Source organism: Carcharodon carcharias, chromosome 11, assembly GCF_017639515.1.
Source record: "Carcharodon carcharias isolate sCarCar2 chromosome 11, sCarCar2.pri, whole genome shotgun sequence".
NCBI lineage: Eukaryota > Metazoa > Chordata > Chondrichthyes > Lamniformes > Lamnidae > Carcharodon > Carcharodon carcharias.
Genome location: NC_054477.1, coordinates 78,714,885 through 78,736,818, shown reverse-complemented (window position 1 = coordinate 78,736,818; position 21,934 = coordinate 78,714,885).

Sequence of the window (21,934 nt, the reverse complement as noted above, 5' to 3'; positions counted from 1 at the left end):
TCCCCTACTGAACATCAGTAGCCTTCCAACAGCCATGTTGCACTCACTGGTGTAGCATTATGCAGGGATAGACAAAAGCACAGAGAAGACAGACACTAAAGGAATGCATGAGGGTGATTAGTTGACTGCTGTATGCAATGTGGCATGGGTTAATTTAGAAATTTGGTTTGGAATGTTTATTTTGTGGTGGCTTTTATTTTTGCATTGTTACCAACTGTGTGGTGTGATGGTCAGTGGTAGAGGCTTGGTAAGGCATGTAACTATTGGTGAACGGGGAGATTAGGGTTGCAGTACTGGTATTGCACTCAGATAAGGTTTTCACAGACAACCTTGCCAAAAAGTACTTTCTTGGTTACTTCGTTCTTTCCACTTCCTCATGCTCCTTCTCCTAAGCTGCTTAGCGTATAGCTGGTGGCAATGGCTGTTCTGTCATGATGGCAAGCACGGTTGTGCAACATGCGCCAGAACACCATAAGCCTTGCACCCACTCCACTGAGTATTACAGAGCTCCTGCAGAGCAGGCCAGGTAGCAGAGTTGTTGTATCACATTTCATCTGGCAGCGCAGCTTTCATTGTATACATTCTGTGTACGATGTGCATGGTTTGCGAGGGGGCGAAGCAAGTGTTTGTCAACCAGTACCCACCCTTTGGTTAGTTCAAATGTAGCTGACACAGCAGACTGCCGCAAAATGAAAGTGTGACTGCTGCCAGGATACCAGGCTTTGATCTGAATAATGCACTATGGCCACACACCAGCTTATGAGCATGCAGCCAATGGCACTTTGCCCCAAGGGGATGCCTGCAAATCTATGCTCACTCTACCTGCTTGTCTCTGGCAAGACAGATTACAATATAGTTAGCTGTCCATTATCAACAACCTCTCTTATGGAACAGTGCGTGGCAATGAGACAATGTTGCAAATATCTCCAGCTTCAACCTGAAAGGAGTCAAATGCATAAAAATTCAGCACCACCATCAACTTCATTGTATGCATGCTGTGAATGTGTGCATGGGTTGTACACCAGAGTCATGCAGTGCTTGCTCCCCTCCCAAGGTTGCAATCATGGCTACAGCATGTGGCAGATATCAGTGAAAATATCCTCAATGAAGAACAGATGCCTGACAAGGTGCAGTGCCTAGCTTTACACTGGGTGCGTGTCAACCACACTGGTGGAGTTCTGTGGCTCCCATGATATTTCCCTTTTTAAACATCCCTCACTGGATATGTAATCTTTTTTAACCAGATTTGACATCATGGACGAGCCATGTAAAAACTCAAAATTTTAATGTTTATTAATAACACTGGCGGGGAGTCCTTCCTGCTGCTGAACACGTATTCAGTCCTGCGGCGTCAAAAGAGGACATTAGCTGGAGATGTCACTGGCTGGTGTCAAATCAGCATCACAATGACAGCATGCTAATACATTTGCTGACATAGCATCCAGCGCTATTCACAGCAGAGGCGTGTGTGTGTGTGTGTGTTTGTGCACCGTGGATGCCTCGTAGGGCTCTAAGGGCACTCATAACGCTTAAAGAACTAGGCACTGACAAATCCAATTTCTCACTTGATCTGCCTCTACCCAAATCATTGCCTATATAAAATATATATACAAAGACATGGTAAGATGAAAATTGAATGCAGAGCTGACCTCTAGGCTACACCACTTGCAAAGTTTCTCCAAATCCAGCAATACACATTCACACTAATTCCAGGCTGGGTTCTCTCCCAGCAGTGGTATTCTGGCATGGCTTCCAATGGGGTCCTGTGGGTGCTCCTGCCATGAAGAGGGAACCCACAGATGCCCAACCACAAAATCCAAGAAATGCTTCAGCAGGACTGCCAACAAAGGCCAGAGGAGACCACTTGGATATTAAAGGAGCAGAACAGCACTGAAGATCAGAAGCATAGTTCTTTGGCAGAGGCTGATGGAAGATCAGTGCGGACTAGATTAGAGGGAGCGGTGGTTCGGTATAAAGCCACCCCTTCCACTAAGGGTCTTCAGGGATGTTTCCATTGATTTCTGGTGCCTACTTCCACATGGTGGTCCAGGAAAGAGGAGGTATTTTGGATTGTTGTCAAAAAAATTCTGCCAGAGACAGTTTCCCACCCTCCATTCCCTGTCTCCATTTGCATACATTCAGGGAGGAAGAAAGGAAGGGGTAGTCAATGATAATCCCAGCAGGGACAGGGAAATTGAGTTCAGGGCGGTTGGCCTCATCATTAGATTTGTTGTAGCCTTCATTACAGGCAGGATCGTACCTTTCTTTTCTTGTCCATCAGCTAAGATTTTAGTTCAATCCATTTCAAGAATAGAGTGTTTTGTTTGGACAACCAAATAAGTGAGTAGTAAAACAATGTCAGAAGGCTTTCTGCCAAGAAAGAACCAAAAGGCTTTGTTTTACTGTTCTGAACTTAGGGGCAGAATTTTCTGCTTGACGTGGTGGGGGGGGGGGGGGGGGGGGGGGGGGGGGGTGAGCCCCAGGGGGCGGGCCCCACACATCAGCTCGTAAAATGCCGAGTGGTGATGTCGGGCGAGCGTTCCAACGTCACCGCGCGCCATTGCGATATTTCGCTGGGCGGGTACGCAATGAAGTTCGACATGCACCCGCCATTAATTATCGGGCTAGTTAAGGCCCTTAAATCGTCAATCAGCGGCGATTTCCAGCCACCCATGTGATCTTCAGATCAGCACAAGGGCACAACAGGCAGGTGGGTGAGAGATATTTTAATCAAACTCATCCACTGGTGGAATAAGAGGGCTCAGTGGGGTTGTCAATCTGGTCTGTGAGTATTTATTGCAGAAAGCTTTTTTAAAACTTGCCTCTGTGATCTGTGGAAGTTCAGAACAAATTCCAGCAGCTTTCTGTGTACTTTAAACCTTCAGCTCAGCACTCTGCAGTCAGGAATCTTGATCGGGCCTGCAGCTTTCTGGAGGCTTCTCTTCAGCCTAGGTATGGGTTCTGACATGTCCACTGGAGGAAGTTCCTCTGAGGAGGGAGGGCTAGAATAAGGAGGAGGCCAGGAGTACACAATCAGCCTCCAGGGGAGCCACCTTTGGAAGTACAGGCACAGGCATAAGGGGCCAAGAGGTAGACCAAGGTGGAAGACGCCACTATCCTGCTGCCAGGGTATACAGGCGGCGAAGCAGCTACCTCAATATGACTGAGGTGCAGTGCCGAAGGAGGCTCCGACTGTCAAGGGAGACAGTCAACTACGACTGTCAGATGATTGGCCGTGAGATCTCTCCTAACTGTGTGGGTGGACACCCCATGCCAGTGGCTCTGAAGGTCACGGCTGCCCTCAACTTCTATGCCTCTTGCTCCTTCCAGGGCTCGGTGGGTGATCTTTGTGGTGTCTCCCAATCAGCTGTCCACACTTGTGTCAAGCAGGTTACAGACGATCATCCACTTCCGCTGGGACCAGGCAAGCCAGACACAGCGAGCCAGAGGCTTCGCAGCCATTGCTGGCTTCCCCCGTGTCCAGGATGCTATAGACTGCACACATGTGGACATCAAGGTGCCAGCAGGTGAGCCCAGTTCCCCTGTCAACAGGAAGGGCTTTCACTCCATGAATGTGCAGATATTGTGTGATCACAGGATGCTGATTCTACAAGTCTGTGCCAGGTACCCAGGGAGCACCCACAACGCCTACATCCTCAGACACTCCCAGGTGCTGGGGCTGTTCAGTGCTCTGACTCGGCTTGATGGATGGCTGCTGGGTGACAAGGGCTGTCCGCTCAGAAGGTGGCTCATGACGCCTCTCTGCCATCCAATACCAGAAGCTGAGCAGCGGTACAATAGGAGCCAGGGCACCACAAGGGCTGTGGCAGAGAGAATCATCGGTCTTCTCAAGATGCGCTTCCGATGCATGGACCGCTCAGGGGGCGCACTCCAGTACCCCCCAGATCATATGTCAGTGATAGTGGTTGCATGCTGCGCTCTCCACAATCGTGCACTAAAAAGGGGCGACAGAGAAGACCTTGACACAGTGGATGCGGCTGCACGCAATGAGTCCAGCACTGTTTCTGAGGATGAGGAAGCACAGGGAATGATGAGGGGCTAAGTGCTGACCCAGGACCACACCAAGGAGGCAGGGACACTTTAATTCAACGAACCTTCAGCTAGCTCCACACAAATGGATCAGCAGGACCAGCCTTTCCTGGCGCTTCCATACTCAGCACTTAAGTGCTAAATCTGCCAGGTCATCAGCTGCAACTAAGGGCTTTGGACATAAACCTCAATGTCCACTCAAATGCTCATAATATGTATGTAAAACGTACAAATGCAGAACAAAGGAGCCATCCTCAGCCATGGTAACACATCTGGTTTTAATTTTCACCATTAGAAGTTCTCAAAAAGTCAAAACTAAACGTTATTCAAGCAGAAACAAATATTAAGTCCCTAATCTCAGGTCAACACAAAAGCAACAGTGGTGTGCCTAAATTGCAAAAAAAGCAAAAAAGTGCGGATGATGGAAATCCAAAACAAAACAAAAACAAAAACAAAAATACCTGGAAAAACTCAGCAGGTCTGGCAGCATCTGCAGAGAGGAACACAGTTAACGTTTTGAGTCAGAATGATCCTTCAACAGAACTAAGCAAAAATAGAAGAGAGGTGAAATATAAGGGGAGGTTGGGACAGGTAGAGCTGGATAGAGGACCAGTGATAGGTGGAGATAGCCAAACGATGTCATAGACAAAAGGACAAAGAGGTGTTGAAGGTGATGATATTATCTAAAGAATATGCTAATTAAGGGTAGAAAGCAGGATAAGCAAGGTACAGATAGCCCCAGTGGGGGTGGGGTGGGGGGAAGGAATCGAAAAAAGCTAAAAGGTAGAGATAAAACAATGGATGGAAATACATTTAAAAATAATGGAAATAGGTGAGAAAAGAAAAATCTATATAAATTATTGGAAAAAAGGGGGGGTGGGGTTCAGAAAGGGGGTGGGGATGGAGGACAGAGTTCATGATCTAAAATTGTTTAACTCAATATTCAGTCCAGAAGGCTGTAAAGTGCCTGGTCAGAAGATGAGGTGCTGTTCCTCTAGTTTGCGTGAGCTTCACTGGAACAATGCAGCAGGCCAAGGACGAACATGTGGGCATGAGAGCAGGGTGGAGTGTTGAAATGGCAAGCGACAGGGAGGTCAGGGTAATGCTTGCGGACAGACCGAAGGTGTTCTGCAAAGCGGTCACCCAGTCTGCGTTTGGTCTCTCCAATATAGAGGAAACCACATTGGGAGCAACAAATGCAGTAGGCTAAATTGAGGGAAGTGCAAGTGAAATGCTGCTTCACTTGAAAGGAGAGTTGCCACTCTCTCCATAGAGGAAGCATGACACTCTGCCATGAGGCTCATTGCATCACGGATGTTCCAAGTGGACTCCTCCACCATGGACACCAAGTGAAGCATTGTCTCATACAAAACTCCTAGATGATCCCGCACACCCAGCCGCATTTCTTGCAGCTGCTGCATTGCGGACGAAACCAGAGGCACATCATCAGGCACCGACTGAGCATGTGCCTGGTCCCCTGCAATCCTCCAACTGCTGGCACCTTGAACACTCTCTGTCTCTGCCAGCTCCTCCAGCAATTGTGAAGTGCCTTCTCCATTGTGCCCCGGGACACTAGCCGATGTTGCAATGCCTACCGGATCTATGCTGGTGCCTGCCTCGCAGAAATGACGCAGGTGACAGTTGAGAGCCCTCAGGAGTGAGAGGCGGCATCTCCAATTGCTCCTGGCGGACAAGGCTCTGATGATGCTGAAATTATCAAGGACAGTGGATCAGTTAGCGTGCAAACTTCATCCCTTTCCCTTTGGCTCATTATGCGCTCAACCTTCCAGAACCTATGGACACGAATATTGGTGGGTTGGCAAATAGTCAGGAGGATACCCTTACATTACAGGTGGATACAGACAGGTTGGTCAGACGGCCTAAGGAATGCCAAATGGGATGTTATGTGGATAAGTATGAGATGATGCACTTGGGCCGGAGAAACATGGCACAGGAATACATGAGGAATGGTAGGACCGAGGAAAGTGAGGAGGATCAGGGAGACCTTTCTGGGCACCTCAACAGGACCGTTAAGGTAGCGGGACAGGTACATAAGGCGTCTAAGAAGGTAAATGCCATACTTGCCTTTATTAGCCAAGGAATAGAATATAGGAACAGGGAGGTCATGTTCCAAGTGCAGAAAACGCTGCCTCGGCCACAGCTATAGTTCTGCATGCAGTTGTGAAATGTGTTTCACGGGAGAGATGTGATTGGAGTGGAGAGAGTACAGAGGTCATTGACCAGGATGCTGGCTAGGCAGGAGAGTTTGACTTATGAGGAGATATAGCATAGACTGGGGTTATTTCCTCTGGAGCAGAGGAGATTGAGAGGTGACATTATTGAGCTTTATAATATTATGAGGGGCATGGAGAGAGTCAACAGAAAGGAGCTTTTCCCCTTGGCGGAGGGATGAGTAACCTGGTGGTATGGATTTAAGGTAAGGGGCATGAGATTGACAAGTGATGTGACGAACAACTTTTGTACACAGAGTGTGTTGGGAATGTGGAATTCACTGCCTGAAAGATTGGTGGAGCAGAAACCCTCCTAATATATAATGTGTTTGGATGTGCAGTTGCGATGCCATTGCATACAAGGCCATGGGGAATGTGCTGGGGACTTTGGAAGGTGCTTGACGCACATATCGTCGAAGGGCCGAGGGACCTTTGCCTATGACCCACACCTCTGACTCTATCACTGTTACTGAGCAATATTGCAACAATAACAAATCAAACAATCAGTGCTATGGATGTTGGGAGGACATTGCAGATCTCACTGTTGGCCTCAAATATCTGGCTGTGCCACCCCACCTCATCGACACCAGTAGACCTGGGCACATGGCGCCTCTCAAACTCCTGTTCGAAGTGGCTTAACATCATGAGCTGGTCCTGGCCGCCTCCAGTCCATGAACACTCACACGCATTGTGAGCATTCTTCTCCTGAAAAAGAGAGACCATTCACTGTGGCAATTTGCACATGGACTCTGCACACGCACGCCGCACCCCAACCACAGTGACCCATATCAGGCTTCCAGTGCCTCCTCTCCCTGCAACTGCTGATCAGTCACACAAAGATAATAAGTCTGCTCCCAACCCCCGCCAACGGCCACCTTGGACACATTCTGTGTCCATCACTTTAGGAAACACACAGTCTTAGCTCCCATAGCAAGGAGGCACAATTACGTGCAGCTTCGAGGGCAGCAGATGGCTCTTGGCCCCGACACCTTGAGGCTCCCCTTCCACCATCTCATCACTGTGAATAGGACATGTGTTAGAGTTCTGAGTATGCGCCTAGCTGCATCTCCTGCAGGTTGCCCCCAGATTAGTCATGTGCAACTAAGAGTAACACATGGTGCAGGGGAGAATTCATCTCCTCACGAACCATTCAGGCTGATATAAGCATGGGCACTAACTGCTTGGCCACCCAGCGTACGAGAAATGCCCAACATGAGTCAATGCAGTCACAACAGTAGGACTTGGGGGGGAGACCCTCAAAGGCTAAGGCTACCTACTGGGTTAAATGCCCAATGCCAACATGGTACTCACCCTTCCAGAGCACAACAAATCATTGAAACGCTTAAGGCACTGGAACCAGGTGCGCTGCACCACATCGCAGAAGCTCGCCACCTCCTCCCAGGCACATTTGGTCATGTTGGAGGGCCTCCTCCTCCCGTTCTGGGGGATCAGCACTTCCCGTTGTGCTGCCACCCCCTCGAGGAGGGTAGCAAGGCAGTCATCAGAAAAGCGAGGGGTGCATTGGCACCCCGCTGGCCTACCCTGCAGCCTGCCCTGCTCCTCTGCCCTTCCCTCCAGCGTGTCTTGCTGAGCAGACCCCTGCGGTGTGATCTGGAAGTGGCCATTGTGAGCAGCCTACAGGAGGCTGCCAAGCCTTCCTTTACACAGACTGCCAGGCCGCCATTGGGCCCAGCGGTCTGTGCACACCCGCCGCAGCCTGCACACTCCTGCTATTCACGGGAGTTGGAAATGCACTGGGCGGGCCTTAATTGGGCCATCTGTGCAAAATGGCGGTGCCGCCCTGATCACGGGCGCCGATTGGGTCCATGCCCACGCATGGCCACTCCTGCTCTGCCCACCCAACAGGCAGAAAGTTCTTTCTATGACATTTTTCTGTTCTTGTATTCCCTGAACGATTGTCCTTTAACACTAACATTGGCTTCCTATGTTTGAGTTTGAATTGGTTGTATTTGCCATAATGTGGTAACTTTTCTCCAATCTCCTCTTGAAGGCAGTGATCCATACTGCCATGCACAGCTATGGATATCACTGGTCCTCCAAGTTCTCCCAACTGCGGTTGTATTTTCCTGTGATAAGTCTAGATCGCGATTGTGAGCTAGAAATTTTGATTGGGACTGGTTTATTAAGCTAGATAGTGGCGGGGATGGGGGCGTGGGCATCATCTTTCTCACAAAATCATAAACCTATTTCTAAAGAGTCCACACACTACACATAAGATGTCCAATTGGACACATCATCAGCAGGGAATACAGGATGTTGATCAGAAGAGCTATAGGCTAATATAGCATTTCTAAGCTTGGTGATACTGAAGCCAAATATTGGTCAAGGTAATCAATCATAGAGTGTTCTATTGAGATCTCTACCCTTGGCTGTCACTGATTTTAGAACAATTTCATATTGTGAATGACAATTATCTTGCATCTGAACACAAATTCACCATTTTCCAGATAATTGTGCAGTGGGGTGCTGGAAATAAAACCATGTGACAAGTTTACAAGTATGAAGCTTCTGATTCCTTGCACCCATTTTGTGGGAATAGGCAGAGCTTGAGGTAAATTTCAGGCTCATCTCCTGGTAATATTCTTTCCTACACATCAGAACAAACTGTTTGCTCTCGGGTGATTGTGTCAGTTTGAATTAATTAGTGGTTGTTAGAAGGTGTGTGCTCAATCCCCATTCTGGGACTTGCACACATAATCTAGGCTGACACTCCAATGCTGAATGGAGATGGTGCTTTGTCACTGGGGGTGCCATCCTTTGGCTACCTGTTTTATTGGTTCAGTTGACTACAACAGCTCGTCTTTGCTAGGCATCCTTAACATACTAACATGTTTAAAGTACTTTGTGAGGGAAGAAAAATAAATAAGGAATGGATACCAAGGAATGATGGAAATATTAAGAGCTGACTGAAATATTAGGTAACAAGATGGGTTTGAAGAAACTTTTGAAAGACCATCGAGGAATTTGAAGAAAAAGCCAAGGAATTTAAAATAAAGTCAAGATCCCAAAGCATGACTTGAAGTTCTCCCAGTGTCAGGGAAATTCCTTCCCTCAATTATGAGCATTAACCAAATTAATGGTGATTCATCTCATTGTTGTTTAGGGAATTTTGGTATACATTAAATGGTTGCAGTGTTTAGCTACAGAAGTACCCATTACATTGCAAGGAAATTGTTTGAATGTGGAGCACTTTAAGCCATTTATGGGATGTAATATATAAATATGAATTTTTCTACTGCAGTGAGAAAAATTGGCATTGTTTATTGTTAAAAGCTAGTTAATTTTGTGACTCACTTTGTAGGATATTTTGAATTAATTATTGCCCAGAATTCTGTTTTTTTTTCCCTCAGCTGAAAGATCAACAGTTTCCTTCATGTAACTATTTGTGGGCAATGTTTTCTTTGGGTCCTGTTAAATTAACTATTGTCGATTTAATGCCTATGTTTTATTTGCTTGTGAGTGAAAACTGCAAAAGTCCTTAACCCACATTATATGGAGCACAGTGTAGTTAGCCTAGGGGTAGGGCAGAGTAACTGTAGCAGGGCAAGTCACTGGAAAGTCTTGAAGCAGAAATCACTACAGATATGAAGTGACAGTTATGCAATAAAGTCACTTTTTTGCCCTGCAGTTTCAACCTTCTTTTTTCCTTTCATGTATCCTGCACAGAATTTACAGTGCTACAGTCCTTATGAAGAAAAATGTATACTAGCTATGGTCTTCTATGCTAAAGCACGCAAAAATATATTTTGAATAGTATTTTTCCAGCAACTTTTTAAGTTACCATTGTGGTTAATATCTTTTGTTAAGAAATTCCTGGGTCCAATGCTTTGTTATTCCACCATTGGGGTCTACACAGAGTAATATTTATTAGTTATTTAAGTAGTACTATAGGACAGAGATTGTTTCCATTAGTCAGGGAATTTAAAACATAGGGGCACAGTCTCAGAATAAGGGGCCAATCATTTTGGCCTGTGATGCAGGGAAATTACTTCACTCAAAGGGTTGTGAATCTTTAGAATTCTCTACTCCAGAGGGTTGTGGATTCCCGATCGCTAAATACATTTAAGGCTGGGATAGACAGATTTTTGGTCTCTCAGTGAATGAAGGGATATGGGGAGGAGGTGGAAAAATGGAGTTGAAGCCCAAGATCAGCCATGATCGTATTGAATGGTGAAGCAGGCTCGATAGGCCATGTGGTCCACTCCTGCTCCTATTCCTAATGTTCTTAAATTTGAACCAAGCCGAGCATTGCTGTTAGGGGAGAGAAAATGAAAAGAAAGCACCATCGGTCCTGCCACACATGGGGCAGAAATTTTCCCGTCGGCGAGCTGGGGGCGGGGCCCGCTCGCCGATGCAAGAATAATGCGGGATGACATCAGGAGGAACCCCCAATGTCATCCCACCCCATTTAAATACTCAGGCAGGTGGGCGGACAGCGCGATCAGCTGTCTGCCCGCCGACCTGTCAATGGCCAATTGCGGCCATTGACAAGATAATTAAGACAATTAAAGGCCCTGCCCGTCCAACCTTAAGGTTGACAGGCAGGCCAGGAGCTCCAGCGGGCTTCTGAAAAAACACGAAACCTCGTTCACCGGTGGGATGAGGTTTCATGTCGCTTTTTAAAAACTTTAATAAATTTTCTGTGATATTTATTGACATGTCCCATCTTGAGTGACATTGTCACATGAGGGGGACATGTTAATAATTTTTAAATTTTTCTATTTTTAAAGTTTCAAACACAGTCAGCGCTCTCCCTGAGGCAGCACTTAATCTCAGGGGGATGTGCACTATTTTGCGTTCATGCGTGAAAGAGCACACACTGACAGTTGGGGAATCCCCGCCCCCCCACACAGGAAGCGCATAGCACTTCCCGTCAGGTGGCCTGTCCACTTAAAACGGCGGCGGGACCCGTTTTGGCGACAGCGATCGGCTGCCCACCCGCCCATCAAGGGAAAAATTCTGCCCAAGGTGTGCAAAACCTTTCTTGTCTTGTATATGGAGTAATTTGATTTTTATTGCGTTTTTCAAAATTTATTATGGAACCAGACATTGCCTGTGCCAGTGGGTTCCATGATCTCTCATTGCTTTGTGTGGTAAGGTATTGGCAGTCTTTCCTGCAGGGATCACTATGCAGCTTTGCAGGTGAAGACATCAATATGAACAATGGAATAGAAGGAACAGAAATTGTCCCCCTTTAAATTATAACCAAAGACCTTGTCTATTTTTTCATCAATATGACTCGATGTAAAAGCATAGATTTGGAGAACTCTAATGTGATACTGACATGCCAAGAATTGTGATGTTAATATTAAATGTAAGTAAATTAGTTTATAGCCCACTCAGAATAATGCTTCACACGGATTATGACATCAATCATGTGTTTATTTATTATTTAAAACATTTAAACTGGTCATTCATCTAACTGCTGTTTGTGAATTTGCTGTGTGCAAAATGGCTGCATTTTTGCCTATATAGCAACAGTTAATATGCTTTAAATTATTCATTGTGTGTGAAGTGCCTTCAGATGATTCTGAAAAATTTATGATGCTTTATAAATATAAGTTTTCAATTTCTTTCTATACTGATTTTGGTATGAAATGCACATATTTAGGATTTAAAGTAGAAGGGAGAGACATGGTAGGTATTGACAGCAAATGGGTAGCTATACTTTAGAAAAATTCACCCTAGCATCAATAAAGTTATTGGAAGACAACATGATTAAGGTAATTTCCAAATTAAAAACTAGTGCACTATTGTAGCCCATGTGGTGTATTAATAGTGCAGTGACATCAATTTCCTATTTTTTAAAGAAAAATGTTCTCCATTCACTAACAGTTCATAGGAATTTATCCCACTTAATAAATTAAAAATAATTCAACTATGAAATGAAATCAAACCATTCATTTGACTAGTTCCTGATCTAATATTGTGCACTTGATATCCCTGCTTAAAATTGAGCTATTAAAACCACTTTTTGTCTCATTTTAAGGAGGGTTAAATGCATGCACTTGCGAGTGGTAATTATGTTTCTTTTTCCAGTATGCTGTTGTTGAAGAGCTTGGATGCCGATGTCTTTGTAAATGAATTTTGGATCAGTGACACAGATGAGTGCATAATCCTCCACTAGACCATAAGCCAAAAAGTAAAGCTTAAAATTCCCATTCCTATATCTCTGCAAAAGAAAAATATAACGCAAATCCAGCCTAACAATGGTGAAGCATAAACTTACCTAAAGCTGAAGGAAATTTATGACATTTGAGTGGCAAATAGTGTTCATCCAGATATTACCCATAATGCCAACCTTATTTTCTATTGTAGATGGGATGAATGATGCATGCCAGTAGCTTAATTATACTGACTATGGGGATGGCTAGATGTTAAATGGTTCCAGATCTGCCTCAGTTATACCTGAATGTATTTCTAGCTTCCACTGATTGCAGATCTGGTATAAATGGCTCCATGAACAGTAAGGACTGTTTCTTTTGCATTTTGAAACTTCCAACTCTTCTAGTTTGCTCAAGTTGGCAACTTACAGTAGAAACTGGACAGTTTCAGCATCTCCCACAGCCATTTACTTCATACCAGTGCAAAACCCATGTAGCATAAATGCAGAGGTAAGTTCAAATCTGAGTCTGAAGCTTAACAAAATGAGACTCCCTGCTTTGGGAGCTTTGCTTCAGCATCAAGTTGAGCCCTGTCTTCAGCTTCAGTTTACCTGTACTTTATGTGTGAAATAAATCCATTTTGTAGTGACATTACACTTGTACAGTAGGATTGTCAGCCCTCCAGGATTGGCCTGGAGTCTTCAGGAATTGAAGATCAATCTCCAGAACATTATCAGGACATTAAAACAGATTATTTTTTGACATTTTCTTCGAACATTTCTCTTACCAGCTATAAACACATTGAAAATGGGGGGAAAAGGCTGCTTGGCTGACAATCAAGCATCATCCAATTGGTAATGAGTCTTTTTGCTTTCCAATTGACATAGAAAGGCAGTATGTCACAAGGATGGATGTGATGACCGGCTAATGGCTGCAACGTGGGGTCAAGTCATGTGACAAAACCTCCAAGAATACATTTAGTCACATTTAGCAACCCTTATTGCACAGTAATGTTAAATACACCCTGAATTACAGAATCACACAGTGCAGAAGAGGCCCTTCAGCCCATCGAGTCTGCACCGACACATGAGGAACACCTGACCTACCTACCTAATCCCATTTACCAGCAATTGGCCCATAACCTTGAAAGTACTTTTTAAAGGATGTGAGGCAACCTGCCTCCACCACCCTTCCAGGCAGTGCATTTCAGACTGTCACCACCCTCTGGGAGAAAAAAGTTTTTCTGCACATTCCCCCTAAACCTCCTGCCCCTCACTTTGAACTTGTGTCCCTTCGTGACTGACCCTTCAACTAAAGGGAACAGCTGTTCCCTATCCACCCTGTCCATGCCCCTCATAATCTTGTACACCTCGATCAGATCGCCCTTCAGTCTTCTCTGCTCCAACAAAAACAACCCAAGTCTATCCAACCTCTCTTCATAACTTAAAATTTCATCCCAGGCAACATCCTAGTGAATCTCCTCTGCACCCCCTCCAGTGCAATCACATCCTTCCTATAATGTGGCGACCAGAACTGCACACAGTACTCCAGCTGTGGCCTCACCAAGGTTCGATTCAACTCCAACATGACTTCCCTACTTTTGTAATCTATTTTTTTTTTTTAAATATTTATAAAATATCTGGAAGAACATTACAAAACATTTCTAAATCACCAGCACAAAAAGTGCAATCAGATTCAACTTTTACATATGGATCACGAGGTGCTTCAACACAATCAATGAATATTACAATCATTTCAATATGGTCATTACAGACAATCAGACAGTGCAATGGTATTGGAGTTATTGCCATACATCATGTTGCACTCTGAGGTGCTTCAATACAATTAGTATTCAATGCATACATTCATTGTGAGCCATACAACCCAAGGGGTCTATCAAAATTCCCAGCCCTTCAGTGCACTATGGCAGGAAGGTCTTAGACAGCGACCTCTCTCCATTGTGCCTTTGTGGTGACTTTTGTAATCTATGCATCAATTGATAAAGGCAAGTGCAAGTGTCCTATATGCCTTTTTAACCAGCCCACTAACATGCCCTTCTGCCAGGAGTAACCAAAAACACCTCAAGATCAGGTTTAAAACTAGTCAGAGATAGGTACATCCATTATGAAAAAGTCCCCTGCTTCTGTGCTATCTAACACATTCTTCTCCTCCAAACTATTTCAGCCTCCATGGAAACAACTCCATCCTGAATGTTCCCATGCTTTCTGTTGTCATTGGCCAACAATTTCCTCTTTGCATGCAATCAGCAATCCACATACAAATTGTGCTAGTTTTCAGAAATTTTCTTTGCTTAGGATTTTGCTTAAACTCATTTGTATATTGCCAAAGGTTATTTCCTCCATGAACTAACACAATCAAGCAATGTCATAGAACATAATCTATTTTTAAAATTTTACATAAAAGTAATATTATTTGACTTTTTAAGAGTGGTAACCTGGTGCAGTTTTATTAACACAACTGAAAAGATTTATCACAAAAAATAAGCAATTTAATCAGTGTGTCTAGTCCATGACCTGAGTGTAACCCAATTGTGATGACTTTAATGTACATGGCTTTTAAAAATTAGAGAAACATTTCCTATTTATATTGGTCTACAATAGTCAATTTCTTAGTAAGTTAAAATATTAAAGGCTTTTAAATATGTCTATTAGTTCAGTTGCATCTAAAATAACTTAATTTTAAAAGCCTTCTCATGGACCTGTAAATTCACTATGGTGATTTATTCAATCTGTGGCATCAGTCAGTTTTGTAGACGGTGCTGGCTTTCAGTATTTTTTTTGAATAGGTGTAAAAGATCACAGAATCTCAGTTTGCAATAGGTGATACTTGCACCTGAAATTCTTAATTTCTTTGCTGTGTTATTAAGCCAAGCTTTAATTGGCTGAAACCACTAGTTGAGATTTAAAAGACTGAACAAAAGCTTTTCAGTGACTTAAAACAGAACCTAAGATGACCAAAAGCTAACATAGTTGTACCCTGAAAATTAAGAAGCTATTGGAATGGAGCCAAACTATCTAGAAGAACCTATCAGAGACAATCACCTGAATGGAAAATCCCCTGAACCATTCACAAAACATCCAATCACATCGCTATCCAGCTTGGTGTGGAACAAGCCGTGAGATGCAATCACTTTGACCAATGAACCCTGGCTGAGGAGTGAACTCTTCCCAATATAATCTAATCATGTCTAAACCATGGATCTGGAATAAACTAGCTATGACCATGTTTGGATAACTGGTCACTGTTGAGAGGGGATCATGTGATAAGCCAACTAATACTCTTTTGTTGTATTAAGAAACTGCGCTTCTGCAGGCCAAGAGCACAAATTGCATGACCTTGAGTGGGTATTCTCTCTCTCTTTTCATCCAACCTGCAATGTTGAGCCCTGCCTGTTCCTTGGCCATCCACATGCTGCAGTTGGCATATTAAGAATCAAACCAGGAGCTGCTAACTCCAAGAGACCAAATAGAAGCTGTCCATTAACATCTTTAAATCATCCCATCATAGGATTTGGAAAGGCCACTGGGTCCAGTCTGCAATCATCCAAGGCCTCAATCTACCTAATCCGTCTTAAGCTGAACTGACTTTTTTTGGCTTTTAAAAAAACTGCTTAACCTATCTTCCCACTTTGTAACTTACTCGTGTATGTGGGTGTGTGAACTCTTGAATGCACGAGTGAGAGTCAGAGTTTTTTAAAAAATTATTTTTATTCAGCTTGGATTTTAAGTACAATAAAAACAACTTTTTTTAAAAAAAAACCTGTCTGTTTATATCTTTTACGGTCACAGCATGTAAACAGTTGAAGATTCACTGAACTGACAAGCATTCTGGGTGGGATTTTCTGGCTCTGACACCAGCAAGCATTGTTGTGGGTGGGATGGGAAAATTTGGGGAGCTCTTAAAAGTCAACCGCTCTCCAAATTTTCCTGCCCTGTTTGGGACAATGCCCACTGGTGTCGGGGCCAGGAAATCCCGACCATCCTTTTTAAAAATCCTGTTGTGGTGAAACAAGGAGGGGGAAAAGAGGGGATTCACTTTAGCCCTCCTCACCTGATCATAACAGCTGATTGGGATAATTTTAGGCAAATTGCACTGAAAAACCAGTACTGCCTAACAGAAACTCCAGCCCACTGTCTTTATTGGAATGGCCACAGCTTTTCTTCAAAAAATGATTTGTGCACATTATTTGTATATTTATATACACACCATCTTGTTTTGCAAATCAGAACCCATCCACGAAACTGTTAGTGAATTAGAAACAAGAGCGGTTCACCAAATCTAGCAGCACTGATTGAAATGCAAATCCCAGATTACAGTCATGGGTTTAGAAGATAGAGGCTCAAACCTGTAGTAATTGAAATGTTTTACTTTCACCAGGACCACTGTCTGTACCATCATTCTGCATGGCTGCCAGTAGGAGGACAGATTTCCCAGGGCAAACCTTTGCTTAAGATCTGAAGAAGTGAAATTGAGGCTTCAGATCAGGACGCTGATTATAGAAACCAATGTTTCAAGAAAGGTTTCTTAATAATGCATCCTCCCATGCATTATGTTTATCCCATGGTCGTTGTTATGTATTGACTGTGATTTTGCCTATGGGATAACTGTAATGTGTATGGAATTTTCTTTTTGCCATGGGTCTTACCAATGTTAACACCTGTTGTTGCACTCATAGAGCAAATCCCTATTTGTTTTCCCGAGTGTACCTTTTAAACTTGGTTTACAGAATGTTCTTGGTTCTTAAATGACTTTAGCATTGATCGAGCTCATATGCCATTGCAGATGGCACCAGCTCCAATTTTTATGCCAGCATTGTGGAGAAATGCCCAGGTGATGTTAAATTATTCACAACTTTTTTTTTAAAATCCCTCCTATTTTCTTGCCTCCTCTTCCATAAGTATTTATTGCATGGATGACAGGCACCTGCTGGTACTGAAAATCCAAGTGGCCATTCTTCAATATGTGTGCAAACATTGGCAAGCTACTTAATTTGAAGATGGAAAGAAGCAAAACCGAACCAGTCCTTATCCAAAATCTAGACACATTCCCACAGAAGTCACCGGACAGTGCAGATAATGATCAGGACCAGGAACCCTGATGAAAAGTAGTGCCATTGTCATCATCACATGCACAATCAGCTAACTCAGCATAGACTGAATATTGAAGGCTCAGATGCATATTAGTGTGAAGGTAACATATTTAAATTAGCCCAGGAATACATTAGTGCAATGGAATAAAATTGCACTCCACTATGCAAGAATAATTGTAGCAGGGCACATTGGAATTGTGCTTTGTATTTAAATCAGCACTGATGCAGAAAGTATAACTAAGTATATTGCATATAGTTCAATCATTCATTTCATTAAACAGCTGTTTTTATTTGAATGCAAGATTTTTTTCCCTACTGTTTCTTATTCTGCTGGTCTGATCACTGCATTTACTTGTTCAGCTGCTGGGTTATTGGAGCATATTTTTAGTTTGAAGAAATATGGTAAATAAAATTACAATGGACTTACAGCTTCCAAAACAGTGTTCATAATAACAATTTCAGGCAGGCAAAATGTCAGTCCATCTGGGGTGCACTTCTCCACAATATTTTTTAGTTCATTTCTGAACAAAAACTGTTTTCTTCTTTCTTCCATCTCATTAGGGTTTCTTGTTCTATCAGCCCTGCCATTTCTCTGTTCCACGTGCTTAGCATCCATTTAGTATAAAGGTTCCTCCTACGTATTTTATTCTCTATTGTTGTCCTTAATTTGCAAATATGACCCCTTATATTTAAATTCTGTATGTGGGTTACTTAGATCCAAAAGTGCCCAAATCTTTCATCATATTAAACACACCTATCATATCCCCTCAAGAGAAAGAAAAACCTGTCCACTAAAACACCAATATCTCCTTCTTCAAGGCTTCAAGTACTTTCCCATTTAGCTTATAATCCACATCAACCTTCTCTAACAAATCTCAATCTTACATTTCCCTCTATTGATTTGGATCTACCATTCTCTCCCCATTGAGTTTGCCAAGATCCTTTTGAACCTGTTAGCATTAATAATCATCATTTGCCACTGCCCCTAATTTGATCTTTTTCTGCAAATTTGGCAAAATTCCTTTCTCTGAACCATTGATAAACATTGTAACAACAGCGGTCCCAACATGGAATCTTGTGGCATTCTGGCTGACAACCAGATATCTACCAACATACTAATATTCATATGCAGTAACAAACCATGCGCTGGTACATGTCAGCCTCAGACCCATTAAAAATTGAGCCTTGAACCTCATTAAGACTAGCCCAGTGATGTGCAGACACTTGTTGTGCATTCCCAGTCATCAAAGTTGGGGAGCAGAGACATGACTCTTCGTCATATGGACTCGAAACATTAACTGTATTCCTCTCCACAGATGCTGTCAGACCTGCTGAGTTTTTCCAGGTATTTTTGATTTTATTTTGGATTGCCAGCATCCACAGTTTTTTTGTTTTTTATCTTAGGGAGCAGAGATGCTGACAGCAGTCTTCAGGTCACTCTTGGAAGAGAGGTTGGAGTGGGCTGTGGTAGGGTGGTGAGGGGGAGACTATGGGTGTTTATAGGGGCTGAGTGCTCCACAACAAGGTGCTTTTTAAACACCTTTCTACCTCCCCCAGACAATGACCTCACCACTGTTTCAAGCCATGGTTTCCAGGACAGTCACAGACCTCATCACCTCTGGTGATCTTCCCTCCACAGCTTCCCACCTCATTGTTCCCCAACACCTTACAGCTCATTTCTACCTCCTCCCAAGATCCATAAACAGGATTTCCCTGATAGACCTATCGTTTCAGTCTGTTCCTGCCCACTGAACTGATTTCCTCTATTTTGACTCTATTTTTCTCCCCTTGCTCAGTGTCTTTTTACCCACATCCGTGACTCTTCTGATGCCCTCTGTCACTTTAAAAGTTTCCAATTTCCTGGCTCTAACTATCTCCTCTTTAGCATGGACATCCAAAACTCTCTACACCTCCATCCCCACCAGGATTGTCTGAGGGCTCTCCGCCTCTTCCTTGAACAGAAGCCCAACAGTTTCCACTTACCACCACCCTCCTCTATCTGGCTGAACTTGTTCTATAATTGAACAATTTCTCCTTTAACTCATCTCACTTTCCCCAAGTAAAAAGTGTTGCTATGAGTGCCCACATGGGTGTTAGCTATGTCTGCCTTTCTGTAGGATTTGTCGAACATTTCTTGTTCCAACACAGGTACATTGATGACTGTATTGGTGCTGGGTCCTGCTCTTGCCTGAAATGGAAGATTTCATCATCTTTGCTTCCACTTTGCATCCTTTTCTCAGTTCCACATGATCAATCTGTGACTTTTCCCTTGCCTTCCTTGATTTCTCTGTCTCCATTTCTGGAGATAAGCTATCAACTAATGTTCATGATAAGCTCAATGACTCCCATAGCTACTTTCTCTACTTCTTCACACCCTACACCCCATAAGGATTCCATTCCATTATTTCAGTTCCTCCCTCTCTGTTGCATCTGTTCCTATGATGCAACCTTTCATGAAAGTGCTTCTGAGATGTCTTCCATTCCCACCCCCCGCCCCTCCACTCACCTAATGCAGTTGACAGGGCCCTTGACTGTGTCTGCCACATTGTCTACACTCCTACTCTTACCCCTTCCCCTCCCTCCCAAGTCATGATAGGGTTTCCTTTGTCCTCACTTTCTATTCCACCAGCCTCTGTATTCAGTGGATCATTTTCCACTATTTCTGTCACCAGCAGTGTAATACTACAACCAAACACATCATCTCCTTCCCTTCCATCACCCCCCAACACTCTGTCCTCTTCCCAAGGCACCTTTCCAATGCTTGAGATGTAACATCTGCCCTTTTACCTTCACTCTCTTCACCTTCCAAGGCCCAAACACTCCTTCCAGGTGAAGCAGTGATGTACGTGTACTTCTTTCAATTTTGTATACTGTATTCACTGCTCACAATGCAGTCTCCTGTATATTGGAGAGACCAAATGCAGATTGGGTGACCGCTTTGCAGAATACCTCACTCAAGCCACATGCATGGCCCTGAGCTTCTGGTGACCTGTCATTTTAATTCTCCACCTTGCGCTCATGCTGATTTTTCTGTCCTTGACCAACTGCACTGTTCCAGTGAGGTGCAATGTAAGCTTGGGAACACCACCTCATCTTTCAACTTGCACTTTACAGCTTTCCAGATGCAACATTGAGTTCAACAATTTCAGACTCCATTGAATCTGTGGTCCATTTTGTTTCCTTTCCTTGCTTCGTTTTATTTTCTGTTAACAGCACACCTGCTCTAGGCACATTTTTGTTTCATTTCTTGCCCCATCTCCATTCCCTTTGGCCCTGGAAGATTAACTTTTCTGGCATTCAATCTCTCCTGACTTTCACCCTATCACAGAAGTTCCTTTTGTCCTTGTCCCACCCATACCTTGCTCAAAACACAATTATATCTCCAGCTTTTCCCAGTTCCAATGAAAGGCAACAGACCCAAAATGTTAACACTGTTTCTCTCCAAAGATACTGTCATAACCTGTTGAGTTTTTCCAGTGTTTTCTGTTTTTATTTGTGCTTTCTAACAACTTGTCTTCCGTTTTCCCCCACACCTAAAAATGGATCACTTGCATTTAGCTCTGTGACCAACACCTGCACAGATTGGGCTCAAGACCATGCCACTGCTAATTTTCTAAGTTTGCATCCATGTCACACCAAAGAAGAGGCACAGCACAAACACAGTTCTACATCACTGTCTCTCCCATGTCTACTTGGTCACTCATCTCCTCTAAGAAATTCAAAAGTTTAGCCAAGCATAACCTCCTCAATCATGCTGACTGTCTTGAATTAATTTGTATTCCTTAGGATGCCCCCTTATATTATCCCTCATAATATGAACACACAAAACTGATGGTCAAGGAAAGACCAGCTGCTCCCTCAATCCTACCTCATACTCCTGATGGCTGGAGAATACTAAATACAGACTTGCAATTATATAGCACTTTTCATGACCTTAGGATTTCCCAGTGTTTTACAGCCAATGAAGGAAACATGATAGCCAATTTGCTGTTTGTCAGAGCTTGCTGTGTGCAATGCCATAATGACCAGATGATGTGTCTTAGTGATGTTGATTGGCAGATGGGTATAGTCCAGGACACTGGCCATAACTCCCCTGCTCTTCTTCAAAATAATGTCATGGGTTCTTTTACTTCCATCTGAGGGACAGGGCCAAGGCTTAAAATCTCATCTGAAAGATGGCAGCTCCAACAATGCAACACATCCACAGGGCTGTACTGGAGTGTCAGCCTAGATCTCAACTCTCTGGAGTGGAACTTAAATGCACAACCTTCTGACTCAGAGGCGAGAATGATACCAACTAAATCACAGCTGAAACACTTCCCACATATATCCCTTCCACAGTCTTGTAATAACAGTAGAAGCAAGATCTATAATTTGAGTCTACATCTTATTTATGTAATGGAACTGATATCACAGTG